This window comes from Equus caballus, chromosome 6, assembly GCF_041296265.1.
Source record: "Equus caballus isolate H_3958 breed thoroughbred chromosome 6, TB-T2T, whole genome shotgun sequence".
Lineage (NCBI taxonomy): Eukaryota > Metazoa > Chordata > Mammalia > Perissodactyla > Equidae > Equus > Equus caballus.
This window is the reverse complement of record NC_091689.1, coordinates 54,420,008-54,438,717: the sequence shown is the minus strand read 5'-3', so window position 1 is coordinate 54,438,717 and position 18,710 is coordinate 54,420,008. Positions and strand designations below refer to the sequence as shown.

The window sequence follows — 18,710 nt, the reverse complement described above, 5'->3', positions numbered from 1 at the left end:
TTTCCCTCATGAGATCGTTTTCTAGCCAAATTGGCTATTATTTGAGTTTCATTTCACTGGTACTGCCCACCCTTTGGCAGAGGTGCTAATAAGCTATAACATTGCACAGTGGGAGGGGGCTGGAGGAGAAGCAATGGCTCTGTTAAGTTAGCCTTTGAGGAAAGAACGTCTGAAATAAAGCAGGTGTTTCTGGCAGGTAGATGCACAGCCCTGGAATTTGCAGATTTCTATTAGGGCGTTTCCTAGCAGCAAAGATCCATCTTACCTGTCACCGCCCTTTCCTCTAGATTGTATAAAATAGAATCTTCACCTTTTCTGATGATGCATGTGAGATAAGCAATGAATGGCTGAAGAGGTCAGGAATGCAACTGAAGTTCATCTTCTTTCATATAGGAATTCTCATAAACTTAAGAAAGTTTTTAAAATGATAGTCAGTGGACACTTTTCCAGGCCTAGCTTAGGCCTGACCCTGTGTTTCATCCAGTCAGTCACTTGTTATGCCTGTTTTTATAAGTCTTAAGAAAAGAAAAAAACCACCTCTTAGTTGACTCGGAATTTTGGGAGGTGGAGGATGAACATAGAGCAGCAGGGAAGAGCTGTCTATCAAAGGTTCCTTGGAGGAAGTGGATCACTGTAACGTTTTCTGTTCTCCTTTGAAGTCTGCGTTTGTTGTCTCTTTTGTGGAGAGTCTCAGACTGGGAAGACTAAGCGCTTTTGAATAGACCCTTCTCCCACCCCCTCTGCAGCCCCTGCTGCTCTCTGTGGCTGTCCCCACCTGCTGCACAGCTGTATTCACAAAGAAAGGGAATGGACGACAGGCACAACAGCAAAACAAGCTGTGTCAGTTTCCCTTTCTTCCCCTTGGAGTTGGTAAAAGCTATTTCTAAGCTTACATGGTTCACCTGGGTTTATATTCAACCAGGGCTTTTTCCTTTCTTGTTTTTTCAACCCCGATACTTGTGGACAAAATCTGGTCCATTCCGGATTAACTATTCCTTTCTTTGCCTCTAGCCTCAGGAGACTAATAACCACAGGCCAATTGCAGGTCTGCTTTCCTAAGTGTGTAAGTGTGTCCACCAGGACTAGGGACTACCCTGGTTGACATTGTATGTAATTAAAAGGGAGTGCAGTTCTTGAAAAGCAAGTTCAGCTCTGTGGTGCTCTTTGGGAGACCAGTACATGAAGTAGGACGGGATGAGATTAGCATGTTTAAGGCATCAGTGGTACATATGTAATCCCAACAGAATTGAATGCAGTTGGGAATATGGGAACTTTAGTTCAGTTGTATATTAATATGGTTATTGGGTGGACTTTTCTTGACATTTGAATCAGATGAAGCCAAGAATTAATTTGGCTTTAGACTTAGTTTCTTCCTCTAGCCTTGGAATCCTGGCTGAATAGCTATGGGTGATTATAGCAGCAGGAGAAAATGAAATTTACCTGCTTAGTTTAGTTTAGTTACTGTAACTGAAGAAAATGGACAAAGGCAAAACTCTCCTGCTCTGCAGAGGAGACCAGTCAGCAATTATGTTTTCCTGGGTGGCACAAAATTAGTGTAAGATTGGTGGATCCAAAGTATGTGATTTATGATCTAGTAATGCTGATGACTCTGTGACCTTGGGCAAGTCATTTAACAACTTTGTGCTTTAATTTATTACAATAAATATGGGAAATTCAAATGACAACATGATGTAGCATAGTGTATTTACTCCTGGAGTCCTAGATGCACATTTTAACTCTGCTGCCTAGTAGATATTTGACATTGGACTGATTAACCTTTTGAGTCTCAGTGTGCTCATCTATGACATGTGGCTAATAGTAATAATAGCTATGCCATAGGATTGATGCAAAATTAAAAGAGAATACAGATAGAGTGCTTAACACAGTGCTAGCTAATAGTACATACTTAATAAATATTATTGTTGTTGGTGCTATTATTACATCATTTGCATTAAGTAAAGATATGGCGGAGATTAGGATAGATTTTTAGAGGGGGTAGCTTTGAATGGGATTTTGATTGGCAGAAAATTGTAAGCATGTGAAATGAGTTGTATGGAAATAGGAAGGTAGGAACGTAGAAGACATGTTTGTGAATTGTGGAGGCAGACTGGTGTGTCTGGGACATAAGGCATGTAAGGGTTGGGGTGTGAGACCAGACTGGAAAGCAGTATTAGAGCAAAAATGTGAGAGATGTGATTGGCCATATGCGTAGTTCACACTTTATTCTGTTCTGTGCACGATGTGAAAGGTATAAGCTTTTTGAGGAGGGGAGTGATATGATCACACAAATACTTTATGATGATAACTCTTACTTATTATGCAGATGGGGTTAGAACAAGGACAAAGGCCAGGAGATCAGCTAGAGATTGATTTTAATAGAAAAATTGAGAAATAAATGAGGATTTAAAGAAGGTAGTGGCAGGTAGAGGAAAAAAGAGAAAGGACACATTTAGACATGTTACTATTGAATTAATGACAAAGATTCTTTTTGCATTTTCTTTTGAATTAAATTCTTAGAAGCTAAAATATATCACAAACATTTAAAAGCAAGGTCCATAATAACTTAAAAGCAACATCTAGTGAGGTGTGTCAGTTTGCTATTGTGTAATACACTATCTAAAACTTAGTGACTTAAAACAGCAACCATTTATTATTTCTCACGAGCCTAGAAGTCAACTGGACCGTTTTTCTGGTCTCAACCGGACTCATTCATGTATCTGAGGTCAGCTTTGGGTTGAGCTGGCTTCTCTGCTCATCTTGGCTTTCTGTCATGTTTGAGTGTTCACTGGCTATAAGCTGGTCTATGATGACCTCAGTTGGGACACTTGGGCTCTTTACCATGTGGTCTCTTATCCTCCATTAGGCTAGCATGGGCTTATTTTCACAGAATGGCAGGTTTCCAAGAAAGAAAGCAAAAGTATGCAAAACCTCCTGAGGCCTAAGCTTGGAATTAGCACAGTGACACTTCTGCCACATCGTATTGGCCAAAATGAGTCATTAGGCAAGTTCATTTCAAGGAGTGAAGCAATAGACTGTATCTGTTGATGGGAGGAGCTGCCAATTCACAGGGCAAAGGAGTGCATCCAGGGAGGCCATCAATTGAAGTCACTAGTACATTCAGTTTATTGCATGGGGACAGCTCAAATTGAGCTATTGTATTCACCTGACAAATATTTATTTAGCGCTTACTATATTCTAGTCACTATTCCAGGCCTTTCCTCGCTTCAGGAAGCTTCCTATTCACACCTATATAGCTAGCTAGGACACAAAGGGATAGGGTCCAACAGGAACGTTCTAGAGTTTTTCTGCTTAGAGTGGGCTTTTCTGCTTATTTAAAATAAGTTCATTTCCCTCCTTTTCTGTAATGATTTGCTTCATTACAATGAAACATATTTTATCGTGGAAGGGCCCAAAGACCTTCATCAGTCTTTCCGGCTATTCAGAGACCTCAGTCAGCCACCTTTGTACATATGCCCCAGATTTTTGTGCCTAGATCATAGTGTCTTTATTATCATGGTGTTTTAGCTTTTGAAATATTTCTCTGTTAACACCTATCTAACTCTGCCTATTGCTTGGAAGAAAGGGCTGCATTTACCCGTACTGCCCATCTGTGGTTTTCTAAAAATCCATTCATGTTAGTATTCCCCTTGTCTTGTGTTTTGGAGATCAATAGAATGTCTGTAACTCAATACATAGGGAATCCTGTTGCCTATCAGCAGAAAGTAAGTATTGTACATGAATCAATAACTTAGTTTTTCCTTTATCCCCTGGTGTGTGAGTCCTATTTTTTCAGTATCCTGCCCCTTTGATTATTGGAGTAGAAGGATGAGCTGACCTGGAAGAGCTCTAAGTGAATTTTCAGTGGAGGTATTGAGTAAAGTGAAGCTCTTCCTATTTTTTGGTAGCATATTATTAACTTTTTTGAACTTTATATCATTTAAATTTGACATTGTGTATATACGAATTATAGTTTTTTATATTAATAGTATTTTTTAAATTTTCCACTCAATCTTTGGAAATATTTGGTTTATTTTGGGAACAATGGTAGCCTTGGGTCAAGTCACTGATACTTTCTAAATTAGGGAGTCTCTGGGTGTTCACACAGTATATGCTTCTTCCTATGTAGACTGGGTGAATCCATTTTCTCCATCTCCAGAGAGTAAGGATGGACTCCTTCCATATCTCTACCTTCAGAGTTCTTGGCCTGCTGCTGAGCTATAGCTTTGACCTTTAGTAGAGCGGTAAGATGAAGCCAAGAGCGTGATGGACAATAAAAATATATGGGTGACTCGGGTCTAGAGCAAGGAGCCTCCCAGGTTTGATTCACCAAAGTGAAAGACAGCTCGAGGATGATGTATGACGTGGACTATAAAGTAGTGAGAGTTCTTGGGGCTGGCCTGGTGGTGTAGTAGTTAAGTTTGCGGGATTTGCTTCAGCAGCCAGGGTTTGCCAGTTCGAGTCCTCAGTGTGGACCTACGTACAGCTTATCCAGCTTTGCTGTGGCAGGCATCCGACATATGAAATAGAGGAAGATGGGCACAGATGTTAGCTCAGGGCCAGTCTTCCTCAACAAAAAGAGGAGGATTGGTAGTAGATGTTAGCTCAGGGCTAGTCTTCCTCAAAAAGAAAAATAGAGTTCTTTTATCAAATCTGCGAAAAATGAACCTCATTACGTTATTGTCAGAAAGGGAGCCATATTGAATCATCACTTTTAAAACCAGAAGAACTGGGGGGCTGGCCCTGTGGCTGAGTGGTTAAGTTCGCGTGCTCCGCTGCAGGTGGCCCAGTGTTTCGTTGGTTCGAATCCTGGGCACGGACATGGCACTGCTCATTAAACCACTCTGAGGAGGCATCCCACATGCCACAACTAGAAGGACCCACAACTAAGAATATACAACTATGTACCGGGGGGCTTTGGGGAGAAAAAGGAAAAAAATTAAATCTTTAAAAAAAAAAAAACAGAAGAACTGACAGATAATCTAGAATTCTATCTGTATTTTATTGTAGCGTCAACTCAAAGACAAAAAATGATATCTTACAATCTGACACATTTATCCCTCAAGAGGAACAAACGTATAATTCTGTTCTTAACCTGAATGGCAAAGATCATCTGGATATAAAAGAGGAACATTTGCTCACAAACTGCTTGGAAATATTGACAGTCACAGAATCCTAGTCTTTGTCTGCTACCAGGAGTCAGTGAGAGTCTGTGTGTGTGTTTGTGTGTGAGTCTCTTGAGCAGCTCCTTCCTTTCCTTTTCCCGGTGTCACCAACATATGCAGGAGAACTGAAAACTTTCATTTTTCTCTGTAGCCTGTTTTCTCCCCTTGACAGGCCTGCTGACTGACCTATGCTTTCGAATTATGGAAAAGGTGAAGCCTATTTCATCAACTCAAATAAATTCTGATCCTTTTTTACAGTCACCTCACTAGCTCAAAGTCCAGCACACAACTCTGTTGACATAATTGATCTACAGACACTGAAGAGCTAAGGTTTGACTCTAGTAATAACACACGTACCCTGTGATGGGGTATGTATGTGTAATTACCTCACATTTGTGTTATAGTGTCAGACAGAACTGACTCAGTTTGTTCTTATTTTCTACACACATACCATGCTAATCGAGTCTTAGAAGCAACCTTAAAGGTCATTTAATTCAAACTCTCACTCAATGCCGGAATCCCTGCCAGGTGGCCCTGAGACTCTTTCTGTTGTAACATTTCTGGTGGTAGGGAACTTACTTGGATGGCCAAGAGAATCTATCCCATTGAGGTTATGAAAGATTTTTTTGATATTGAGACAAAAATCTACTGTGCCATAACTGCCATTTTGAGGGTCATATCCTATTCTCTGGAATTATTTTTAACCATTTTTTCCATGTGACTGACTCCAGGCACATTACGATAACTCTCAGGCAGTCCCTGAGTTTTCTCCTTCAGACTGTGCAGCCTAAATGTCTTCGGCTGGTACTAGAAGTCAGTCATTTTCAGATATTTAATGCTGGACATTTTATCAAGTTACCACTTATCTGTTTATTGTTGTCTTCTGTTTATTGTCAAATACAATAGAATTATCATTACCCTTATTTGGCATGCTGTCCTTCTAATAGAGTACCTTAAGGATGCATTAGCTGCTTTGGCAGTCTGGTCTCCCAAGTTTACAGTTACCTGCGATCCAAAGTAAGGTAAGCCTTCCTCATGTTCCCTTTGTGCCATTAGTTTTAAATTTAACGCAGTTCAGTATCATTTGTTTAGGTTGATCTCATCTTTCTAGCCTGACCATATATTTTTGAAGTTTGATCCTTCTTTCTGGTACCTCCGTTATTATTCCCATCTTCTTGTCACGTGCGTATTTTGTAAATTTGTCTGAGTATTCTTCCCCAAGTTGTTGATAAAAATGCTGAATAAAACGGGATTCAGCAAGGGTCCTTTGGTTATCGATCAGAGATCTCCCTTTATTCTATTTCTCCATTTTTTACTAGAACCATTTTAATAAGGGTCTTTATTGAGTGTCCTGCTGAAATATTTGATCATATCTGTGATCAGAAAATATTCCTTCTTGAGAAAAAGTATAGGTGCATACTGTGTGTACAAAATTGCTCCCCTCATTTTTTTCTCCTTTTTTGCAGGTTTCATAAGCCCTGCCACTTACCTATACAAACATGTTTTCTATTCCTTGGCAAACTCTGCTCCAGAACACCTTCTCTGAGTGCCACCCCTCCCCCCACCAAATGCATTTTTCTCTGCAAATAATGTCATACAACCTAGCTCTGCAAGTATTTTTTGCTCTTAGATTATTTCTCACTCTTGACTTTTGACTTTCTCCTCTATAAAATTCTCCTGCCATGTGGCTTTATAAACTCTTGCTCCCTGTTAACAATTTTACTCTTAATAGAACTGAGTTCTTTAGATTCCCTTCCTACCTTTATATATCTATTCATTCATTCCAAGCTTTCCAGTCATTAATATTCCAAGTTCTCCTGGCATCTGCAGGATTGTTTTTGAAGGAGTTTTAGGAAACATCATGCATCTGCTATTCCTTATGGTTGAAATGAAGCCATGCCTGGGGATGGATACAGCAACTGCTTGAAGCCCACATAAATAACATTCTGTAATATCTGGGAGGGTAAATCATGGCAAATGCTTTTCTCTGACTGAACCTTTGTGAAATACTGGCTAGACTCCAGGCATAGAGATAGAGGTTGCTTACGTAAATGAGAAGACTGGCTTTAAAAAGTAGCTCTGGGGCCAGCCCTGGTGGATTAGTGGTTAAGTTGGGCATGCTCTGCTTCAGCAGCCCAGTTTCCATTCCTGAGCATGGACCTACACCACTCATCTATCAGTGACCATGCTGTGACAGTGGCTCACATACAAAGTAGAGGAAGATTGGCAACAGATGTTAGCTCAGGGTGAATCTTCCTCAGCAAAAAAATAAATAAATAAGAGTTGCTCTGTGATGAATGAGGATTTAGACATTAGGTAAATAAAAATTATACTTCTCACTGTGTCTGTACTTGGGCTGTACTTGGCTAACTTCACTTTTGTGTTACCTCTGGTCTGTCTAGACCAGGATAGTCATCATCTAATTAAAGATATGAGACTGTTCTGGGTCATTGTTTCTCCAGCTGAGTAAAGGCAGTGGCTGGGCAACAAGTTCTTAGAGAGGGAAGTGTTTTGATGTGGTGATGTGTTTTTTTGGATATTTAATAAAAAGTTGGAAAATGAATAGTAATATTGGGAGATAAAATAGCAAAATAATGCTAGTGATAACAACAGCTAACTTCTATTGAAGTCTTATTATGTTCCAGGAATTTTGCCTTCTCATTGAATTCTCACAATAATCTTATGAGGTGTGTAATATTATTATCACCCTTTGACAGATGAAAAACTGAGGCACAGAGAGATTGTATCCCCTAGATGAAGCAGTTAAGAAGTGGTGGAGCTGTAAGTGGCTGAGTTAGGCAGTCTGGCTCTAGAGCTATGCTGTTGAGTACAGTAGCCTCTAGCCATGTGTGGCAATTGAGCACTTTAAATTTGGCTGGTCTGAATTGAGATATGTTGTAAGTACAAAATACACACTGGGAATTGAAGACTTTGTATGACCAAAAGAATGTGAATTACCCCATTAATAATTTTATGTTGGTTACACATTAAAATAATATTTTAGATATATTGAGTTAAATGAAATATAAAAATTAAGTTCATCTATTTCTTTTTTTTTGTTTTTGAGGAAGATTAGCCCTGAGCTAAGTACTGCCAATCCTCCTCTTTTTGCTGAGGAAGACTGGCCCTGAGCTAACATCCATGCCCATCTTCCTCTCCTTTATATGTGGGACACCTACCACAGCATGGCATGCCCAGTGGTGCCATGTCTGCACCCAGTATTCAAACCGGTGAACCCCGGGCAGCTGAGAAGCTGAACATGCGCACTTAACCACTGTACCACCAGGCCAGCCCCTCACCGGTTTCTTTTTATTTATTTTACTGTGTCTACTTGACAACTTAAAATTACAAATGTGGCTCATATTCTATTTCTGTTGGATGGTGCTGTTCTAGAGTACAACTCTTAAGGACTGCTATTTAGCAACAAACAAACAAGCAAGCAAACCTGAGTTTTGGTAACATTCATAAAGTTAGAAAGGAATGAAGAAAGTTACAGAACAGAGCAGCTTGGTGAGTTGAGTTGGGTTCTGTAAGGAAAGGAGGCTGCTTATAGGATATATTATACCTGAAACCTAGAAAGGCCACAGAGTCAAGATAAAGGATTGATTTTTCCCTGAAATTAAAAGAAAATATTTGGTCAAGAATGAATTGATTTCCTAGAGGGCAAAATAATCTCAGAGTACTGGTCTTGGACTAAAATATAAAAGCAAAAGTGGACGATTAAATTAAGGGAAGGATGACCTAAAATAATGGGTTTCAGGTGATTTTACAACAGCCACACTGGAGATAGATGGAGCAATATTTTCAGCCAGATAAAATGGGATCAAGTAAGATCATTCCTGATGAGCTTACAGACTAGGGTTTAGCTGGTAAGCACCTGTATGGTTGTACAGCCATTAAACTATGGAACTAGTCCTACACCAGTTGGTAAATAGCAGCTGCTCTGAAGACACCAAGTCCTTCTTCCAAGCTTTCCCACAAGTCACCTCCTAAAGGGCTAATGTCTAACAGAGCAGGGACCCAAGACCCTGCTCCATCCTTAAGGCCACCTTCAGTTCTGATTCGCTGGTGAAGGTGCCAGTTGTTAAATATTTTGAATATTATCCATGCTTAAGGACAAATTATAACCTGTGACTTCTCTAATTTCATATAATTTGCACCATCATGTAATATTACCAGAGAGAGTTGTATTCTCCAGAATAACTTTCAGAGGGAGCAATATATTCTTCAAAAGAAACAACTTGAAAACTCCACCTGGAGTAGAAACTGAGTTTGAGAGACTTCAGAGTGGGAGAAACTGTTCTGCTTGATATAAAAGGAATTACATGAGTGAGGTGTAAATAAAAACACTTAATATATATGAAGTCTCCAAGAACAGAATGATAGAGGAAGAGATGGGAGAGCAAGGGTGTGCAACAGCCATGAAGATGGTACAAGTCCACTCTATCAATAATGTGGCCCTTCCCTACATCTACCCAGATCTTATGAAAATTACTAAGCCCACAGGATGGAGGAAACAGGTAGACTTTTTCCCTTTATGTAGAAACCAATTAAGGCTGGACTTCAAATTTCAATTGATCTGAGTGGAACAGCAGCAGACAATCATGGCAAACACAGGAACTCCAAGACAGACTGAGAGAAAGTAAGTCATAGGAGTTGTGAAATGTTCAGGAAAGATTTTTGACTGTGTCAGCCTAAGAATTGATATTTGGACTAAAATTAATAAGACTGCCCAAGAGTAGGGGGCACCCTGACATGTGGGCCACATGCATATGTGGGCCACAAGCACATACTTGGCACTTTAGAGATCTGCGTACATTCTGAATATCAGTGTCCAATGAGAAAGGGGAACAAAGGAGAAACGCTAACAAATCTTAAGGCTTTGAAGATTAAATTGCGCATGTTCCCCAGGTGCCAATGATGGAAAACCAGCAAATGACGTGGCACCTTCTCTTGTGTAGGGGCCTTTCGTCCTACCACTTTAGATCTTGGAGCCATTATTGTTCTTGTTCTCCAGCAGGCTGGGGGTATTGTGGCAGATTTTGGGGCAGTGGGGATGGTGACTTCCTTTGACTCTTCCTTCTGCCGCCTTTCCTTTTCCCAGCTTGACTTGCCTTTCTGCAGTTTCTTGCTACAGGTGAAGTGGACTGATGTTGACAGGGAAAAGGAGAGGTCCAGAGGAAGCTTGGAACTATTGAGTGGTCAGGATGTAGATGAGAGTTCAGCTAGATGATCACTCTTGGGGAACAGAAGTGTTTTTAAGGAAGTTGGTGAGAGGAAGCTTGTGGTTCCAATACACTCCTATTCTTGGCCTTATTTTTAACTCCCTGTTTTCTCTGTGTTGACTTTCTGTTCTTAGAACCAAAAGGGGGCATTCTAAAGGTGACTTGGGCCAAAGTGTCCCTATCCAGAAGCTCTTCTTACTCAGGTTCTTCTTTTTTTGCTTTCAGGTCAGGACAGAAGACAGGGTCACTAGGTTAATGGAATGGGGCTCCAGATTAGCTTGGCTCTGAGAACAGTGCGCCTCTGGGACTCCCGTTAATGTGCCCTTGTGTTCCCCTTCCATTCTTGCTCTCCCCCACCTTCCCCTCTGCGTCACCATACATTTTGCAGCAGAAGCAGGAGCTAAAGACATATTTGTTCAAGTACAGAGGTGGGGAATGAAAGGACATAAAACTATGAATATGATAATTTTAGGTTTGGGGGGCTCATTTCTCTTCTCCTTCCTTCCCTTGCCTTGCTTTGATAATCAAATTGTTCTCACTGTCTTTTACTTTCTCTCTTTATTTTCTTCCCTATTCATCTTTCTATCTTAAAGTTTTCTGTTTATTCTCTTGTCTCTGGTCTAATGCATATTAATTCCCACTCAAAAACCCCATGAACTTTCATTAGTATTAATATAGTTTATTTCTGTTCTTCCCCAATAATGACAACAAATGAACTAACACATGTAAACTGTAGAATAAGATCATATTAATTTGTTCCACTTAGTAATTTTCAAAGACTTCACATTTCCTACCTCTTTAACTCCAAACTCTGTAATGAGAATTCCCAGTTTTCCCATTTGTAAAATGGGAGTGCAATTTTATGTGAAGAAAAATATGTGTGGCTAATAAACATGAAAAATGTTTAGACTCACTCTAATGAAAGATGTGGAACTTAAACAACAATGACATATATTTCATGTACCAAATTGGCAGGAAATTTTAAAGAATATATTAACTGTGGAGTATAGTGAGATCAGCACATTTATACACTGCTTATCAGTGTGAAACGATATGATGATTTTGAAAACAATGTGTGAAAATGTATTAATGACTTTTAAAAAGTTAATATCCTTGACTGATTTGTTCCTAATTCTACTTCTAAGAGACTGTCTTCATGACGTCAAATATGCAGAAAAGTACAAACAGATAAATTCTTTATGGCGCTATTTACTGACCACTTACTCTGTGTCTGCCACAACCTACGTGCCTCCCAGGCATTGTCTCATTTACCCTGTGAGGCACGTGCATTACTGACTCATTTTACAGATAAGGAAACCACAGTAAGAGAGGCTAAACAACTTGCCTAAGGTAAGAAACAGGCTGTAGGTGGTAGTCCCATTCCAACCTACATAATCCTACCACAGAGCTCCTGCCCTTAACCTCCATGCTGTAAGGCAGTAGACTGCTTACTTATTAAGTTATTTTTCTGTTTACCTTTTGCTTCTCTTTTATACCATGAAAGCTTAGGCAAGAAGCTCCTGTCTCTGTCCCCAGCCTCCATCCTAGTGTCTGGTGTTTATTAGGTACTTGATAAATATCTGCCAAAGGAACAGCCTAACTGAACATTTATTGTCCCTAGAATTAATTCCTCACTTCTGCTTAACCTGCTCCCACCACTAGAATTGGCCTTTTACCCTGTTAGTACCTAGTGATAATAATCACCACCACCACCACCATCATCATCATTTTACCTCTCCTCCATGAATTCCTGATTTCTCCTGATTCCTGATCATGTGTGATTGTTCTCTTTTTTTAAGCCCCCATAATATTTGTTTCCATTCATTTTGTGATAATTACCTTACGCTTTGCATTATTGTCACTTGTATATTCTGGGTGTCAGAACTGTAAACTCTTTTTGATCAGCAATAATTTCCCCTTACTTCTTGCATCTTCCTTAGTGCTTAGGACAGGGTCTTTCATGTAGTGTGTGCTCAGGCATGATTAAATGCCTATTAGGTCTTTAGAAGTATATATATAAGGCTAGATTATTCATAAAATGTATCCCCCCACCAGAGCCCTTGATAAAAAAAAGCACTGCAATATTAGGATACCATTTTATAAATTTTAAATTACTTACTTTGTACATTTGACTTTGCAAGGTTAGTAACCCAGTGGGTATTAATCCCTTCTGCTACGCCCCTTTGTGCCCCAATTAAAGCCTGTAAGATCAGGTTAAATGCCTATTCTAGACTTAAGATTCCACTATTCCCATTCATAATACTCCTAGCTTCCATCCTAGAGATGAGCATCTCTGATAAATTTGGCTTGGAACCACATTAGTGGCTGAGTATTGGGGCAAATGAGCCATCATTAACCATCTGGATGTTTACCTTTCACCTCATTGCATTTCCATTTTCTTCACTTTGTGATAAAAACCCACTAGCAAAATTAACTAAGTTGAGCCCAAAGTGGTTCTATCATTATCTAATATGTGTAGCTGATTTTGTACCCGTTTGTACCGGTTATCAGCTTGGGTAAAAAGCAGGGTCACATCTTTTATTTTTTAATTTACAATTAAAACTACCTTTTAACTATATTAGCAGGAAAAAAAATTTCACCCTCGGAAGGTCTTTCTAATATTCATGTCAGATTGTTTAAGAACACTAGGAGTTTATTCAGGCCATGGGTCAGCCTGATTCTAGATCTCAGATGGATAGAGAACCAGACAGTTTGAGCAATCTACTAGTAGGCCTTGGCTTTTATTTTTGTTTTTTTTTTCTAGTTTATCTTGGGCTCGTAATGTTTCACCTTGTATTCATTTGCTCATCCATTGTTTTCAAGACAGGACCATTGTTCTGGAATGTCTGTATCTGGAAGGATTTCTAGAATCAGCCCTATACTCTGTCGGAAATGGTCCTCCTCCATGAACTTCTGGTCTGTTATGTTGTGCTGGGTTCACATCACAGATTCCCCATTGTCTCGTGGAGAGTTCCACCATTTTCCTTTCCTGTCAGTGGTCTGTCTGAACTATATCAATCTACAGAAGAATTTCTAGTAATTCTGAAGGAGTTTGGGCTATCAGTCTCTTTTCTCCCAACAGAATCGTTGGCTCCTTATTATTTTTCCTCACCTCGTCTCCTTGGATCAGAGTTGTCCATACCAAGAGGTATACTTTTGTTATGCCCCAAAAGTCGTCTTCTACTTCTCTCCTGGGAAGGAAGGTGTGTGTTTGCCTTTGGGAGCTTCTGGGAAGATGCAAACTTCTTTTCCAAAGTGATTCTCTAAGTCCACCGTAATGAGGAAACCGCCAACAACTTCTTTTCCTAAACAATAAGTTCCATCTCACCATGACTTACCTCATTTGTATTTAACAAATATGTACCCTCTGTTATAAATCTTTCTGTGTTGACTCCCTTCTGTCTTTTTTGCATGTGCACACACAATATTGTTCAGGTGTGTGCATGCACAAGCTCAAAACTGAGAGCACACTAGCTATTTCAGATAATGTAAAAATTGAATTTGGAAAAAACAGGGAAAATGCAGGTCTCTGGATAGAGAAAGTTTTGTCTCTTTCATAGACCCTTGCAGTGTCTACATGGCTGGATGGGAAGAAACTTACCAAGTCTGTGTCTGTGGGTCACTCCGGTGGGGGCATAGAAACACTGGTCACTTCTGCAGGTCTAAGTATCCCCTCCAACCCAACATCCCTCTAGACTTCAGATGTTCAAGAGTTTCTACCATGCTAGTGTTTGAGTCTGAAATTCCTCCATGACTATAATCAGAACATCACTAGGCCTTCCCAGAGAATGGGCCTTAGAGCATTTATTTCACCATTCAGGGTGAGGGTAAGAATGGAAGTTGAGACTTTGCTAAGTGAGAACACATTAGTTAGAGAGTTGAGGGTAGCTTTGATGATGAAGAATAGAATGTGGAAATGGAAAAGTGTGATTATTTTTGTAGACCTGTGAAGGTATTTAGAAATTAGTTGCTTTGTAAAAGAAAAAATCTGTTACAAGACTTCTATGTTGCCTGTGATAGAAATGTACTGTCTTAAGTAATTCAGATATTTAGAATTTCAATTTATTATTTCTGCTTTATCTCTTCTTGCTCTTAGTTCAGCTATTTCCTTTAAGTAGACATGATATAAATACTACTTCTTTCTCAGTAGGAATTATTTTGCATACTTTATGTGTGTGCCTATAGAGTTTTACATTGTAAAATTTTGATTAGACGATATTAGATGGATATTTCAGTGTGTACATGCTGACTGATGAGTCATCAAAGAGAATCAAGAGAAGAGGGTGGAGCTAGTGGCCTGGGCAGTGGGCATGAATTGGAGTGAGAGGTGAGTAGTTTTAGTTTTTCTTTATGTTTAGAGCAAACCAGTCTGCAAATGAGCCAAAAGCTAATGATATTCCTCAGATTGGAGGAAGAACTCAGATTGGGACAAGCCTAGAGGGAATCTGTGATTTTCACATGGGAAGGAAGATAATGAGGAAGAATTGTGTTTAGTAAAGTAAGGTAGCCTGATGGTAAAGAGCCATTAAAATGGCACCTGCCAAATAGACCCCATGGAAGCTTTTCCCTCTGAGAGCAGGTGGTAGCTGGGAACAATAGCTGAAGAAGATGACTTTTATGAAACAAGAGAGTCAATATCATCAATGGGTTGGTGAATGTTCTTCAGGTATCTGACTGAACAGTAAAAAGCAAGAAAGAGTCAAGAATATATCTCTTGGGCCAGAAATCATAGCAATCATCCAGTTGAGTGAATGACCTAAAATCATAGGAAGAATCAGTAGGACCCATGTCAAGACCCGAGAAAGTGGAGTGTTCTCATGTATTCAGAAAGGGACAGTTTGGGAGCCCATGCTGCTCTGGGTTGTATTGAAGGTCCAGTCAAACTTGGAAGCTGTGTTTGACCAAATACTACTGATGCTTAGGCAGTGAGGACCATAAAGTTGATGATGAATTTGTCAACTGAATCAGTTTATAATATGTGTGAAATAACACTTTTCCTTCCTTATATTTTTGGCCATCATATGTGGTGATTAGATTTACACATAATGAACCTGAGAATTTACTGTGTGCCAGGCACTGTACTTGGCAGTTTCATGTGTATCATCTCATTTGATCCTCTTTACAACTCTATAAATTAAGAATTAACACTTTTATTTTCTAGAGGAAAATAATGGTTGAATAAGTGAAATAACTGTCTAAGATCACATAGCTAAGAAGTATCAAAATTTGAATCTGAATTTCTGATTCCAGATCCAGTTCTTTGTCCATAGCCCTAGTATACTTCTCATTTTGTACTTACTGCTTTGTTACCTTGCCTCTTAGTAAATCTCTTAAAAATCATGGAAGTTTATAAAGAAGAAAGTCCAAATTTTATTTTTCACTTAGGCACCATTATGAAGTGGTGGCTACAGGAAACCAGTTATCAAAATCACAAAGAAGGTTGAGGCACCTTGAGGTGAAAATCAGGGAGTAAAAGTTTGCAGAAATCTCTAGGGGTCAGAGCCCCTTGTTCTTGTCAGACAGAACTCATCACAGGATATCTTTAGATCGCTATTCTCAAGAATAAATAGCACATATCTACCTCCCTGTGGGTTAAAATGGGGGGAGTTTGTCGTTTGTGTTGAGATGCTAATCCCAGGGCTAAATTAATGTTTATTTGACATTTAATCTCAATGCTAATAAATAACTCTGTAACCTCCTCCCATACACCGTATTTTGGTGAAACTTATTAAATGTCCCAGAAACTAGTCTTTTTTACAACTACTCGGCCACCATTTTACAGAGGGTAAACTTGATATTTTACTTTGTTGTATTCTTATACCCTCAGAATGAGCCACATTTGGTCAAAGTCAATAATCATTAAGTTCTTTTGAAGTGATCACGGACAGATAGGTCAGTGTGAAATTTCTGGTGATTCAGAAGAAGCAGAACTCTATACCTTTGATGGTTAGAGCCAGTTCTCCCATCCTAAATTCAAAAGGATATGGGAAATGACTTGATTTGAGTCAAGTGCAGACTAGCTTTATGTGTAATGAGGAAAAGTTGAAGATTGGGGTAAATTTGGCTTTGTTCAGGGCATATTGATAAAGTACTTGAGACAGCAAGGCGAGGTGGGAGAAGCTTCAGTTCTTGAAACTGTGGAGAAGGAGGTGTAAAGATTTTAGTAACCAGAAGCTATAGTCAGATTGGCAGAAAGGCAAACAAAATAGAAGTTCAGGTAAAATAAATAGCTCACTTTCTGAACTATTAGACGTCGGCGTCGTCTTACAGGAAGCAGCTGCCTCGTAACTGTGTGTTGTGAGGCTGTACTCTTCAGTTTTCTCTGTACTTGTACAGTCTGCATACAGTCTGAGCTACCTGATGCCATCCATGGCTTTATTTATTTATTTTGGGGCTCATTTGTAAGTAATTTCTGATTAGCCCTTTCAGTGCTCGTGAAAGGGATGTGGTTTTGTTAGCATCTGTTACACATAGCTTGCTAAGGCAAATAGTCTTTATCCTCAGGTAAGCTGTAAAACATCAAGTAAATTATTTGACTTTATCTCCAAGTAAATCATACCTACTTACAGTGCCCAGTTCTATGTTATCCATTTATTATATACTGAATAATCACCAATGGCTGGATAGATGAAAGAAGAGATGGAGGAATACTGTCAATATATACTCTGATGCTTTCAGGGATGTACCTGAGAACTTGAGAAGGTGTGCACAAGGTTCTGGATATGAAGGCAGCCAGCTCACCAGCCATCTTTAGGACTGTGTGACAAGAAGCCACACTTGAATGAATATTGCAACCAGCTAGTAGATAAGAACAGAATGGGGAATAAGAAAAGGGCCTTGGAGGGGAGGGTCTTATGTGATGGCCTTGTGTGCTGGAGGGGACTCTGTCCAGCCACCCTTTCTGCTCCAGCAGTCTCAGGCCAAGGGCCGAGGCTGACTCTCAGCAAGGTGAAGGTAAATAGGTTAACAGGAGATTAATAGGAGGTTAAAGGTTAACAGAAGGATGTTTTCCTTGTGAACATGGGAAGCTGCAGAATAAATTTCAAGGATAATGCTATAAAGCAAGAAAATAGTAACTCATCGTAGCCTTTTTATTTTTAATTAGGCACTTTTAATTGTCAGGAGCAAAGACCAACTAAATTATTTCATAAAAACACAACACAAAATACCAGGCAATTTATTTTTGAGAATGTATATGGAGAGGGCTGGAAGGCTGTGAGGAACTAAGACCGCTCCAGGGCTGGCTACCTGCTGGGTCTCTCTCAAGGATGTTGTCGTCTGTATTTTAAAGTCTCTGCTTCTCACATTCGTCTGAAGCCTTCTACTTCAAGCTTCTTCTGCCATCCCATAGCTTCTATTTCTTCATTGTTTCACGGTGCTCATGACCTTGGTTTGTCATGGCGCTCGGTCTATTTCACATTATAGATGAACGACCTGCTCATTCTCTCAGGTTTTTTGGTTCCTGAGAGAGATGGAAGGTCTGATGAGCTGGGTGCTTTTTTCTAAGCAGGCGCAGACTGCAGGCATTGGCCAGTTTAAGGTTGGGCTGCTTTGGCCAGGTACTCACTTCTAGTTAATAGTACCAATGCTGTAGCAAAGAAGAGCTGAGCCTGAGGGCAGGGGAGGTTAATCTAAAAGTAAAATTGGGTATGACTGGTATGATTACTCGACATATCAAAGAAGGGAGCTTAACTGATTCTGCCTGTAGAAATCATTCACTGAGAAACATGGAAACCCTCTTCTAGCCCATATTTAATAAATAAAGCCAGTTAGACATCTGAAGAGTTTTAGTATAGCCAAAGCAGAAGAATCTTTGCCTTTATGTGAAGGAAATGAGAAGGGAGTCTGGGAGTTATTCTACCTTACACTAGGAAAGGGTTAAGAAGTTGAGAGAATTGTGGAGAGATGAACTCACCCTTCATCACTGAAGATTTGTATATTAAGAACTTACTGTAAGTAGTGACAGATTCGGTGGAGTTCCTTGGTAGGAGGACTCTTGGGGACTCTGTCTAGATAATTTGGATAATGTTTGCACCATTGTGGAAGTCAGAAATATAAATACAGAGATACTTTCTTGTCCCAAGACATCCTTCTTTTTGTGTGAAGCATAACTTGGGAACTGACCTGATTATTTCTAGTAACTTTGTTAATACGTTGTTACATGTGTAACCAACATAAGCATCAACATTACAGATAAGGACATTGTGTCTCACCCCATTTAGACCTGGAAGCACCTCCAGTTCAGATTGTGTCCTCTTTTTTTGGCAAAACATAAGAAACTCTGTTACTGTGTTAATACTCAGGTATGCCATTGCTACTGTAT

The 18,710-nt window shown here is 39.6% G+C and overlaps 1 protein-coding gene across 2 annotated transcripts in view; it reads left to right on the top strand.

The window, feature by feature from the left end:
* Positions 1 to 18,710, top strand: part of GRIN2B (glutamate ionotropic receptor NMDA type subunit 2B) — a 402,696-nt gene that overhangs the window by 194,707 nt on the left and 189,279 nt on the right. The gene's annotated exons all lie outside the window — the stretch shown is intronic.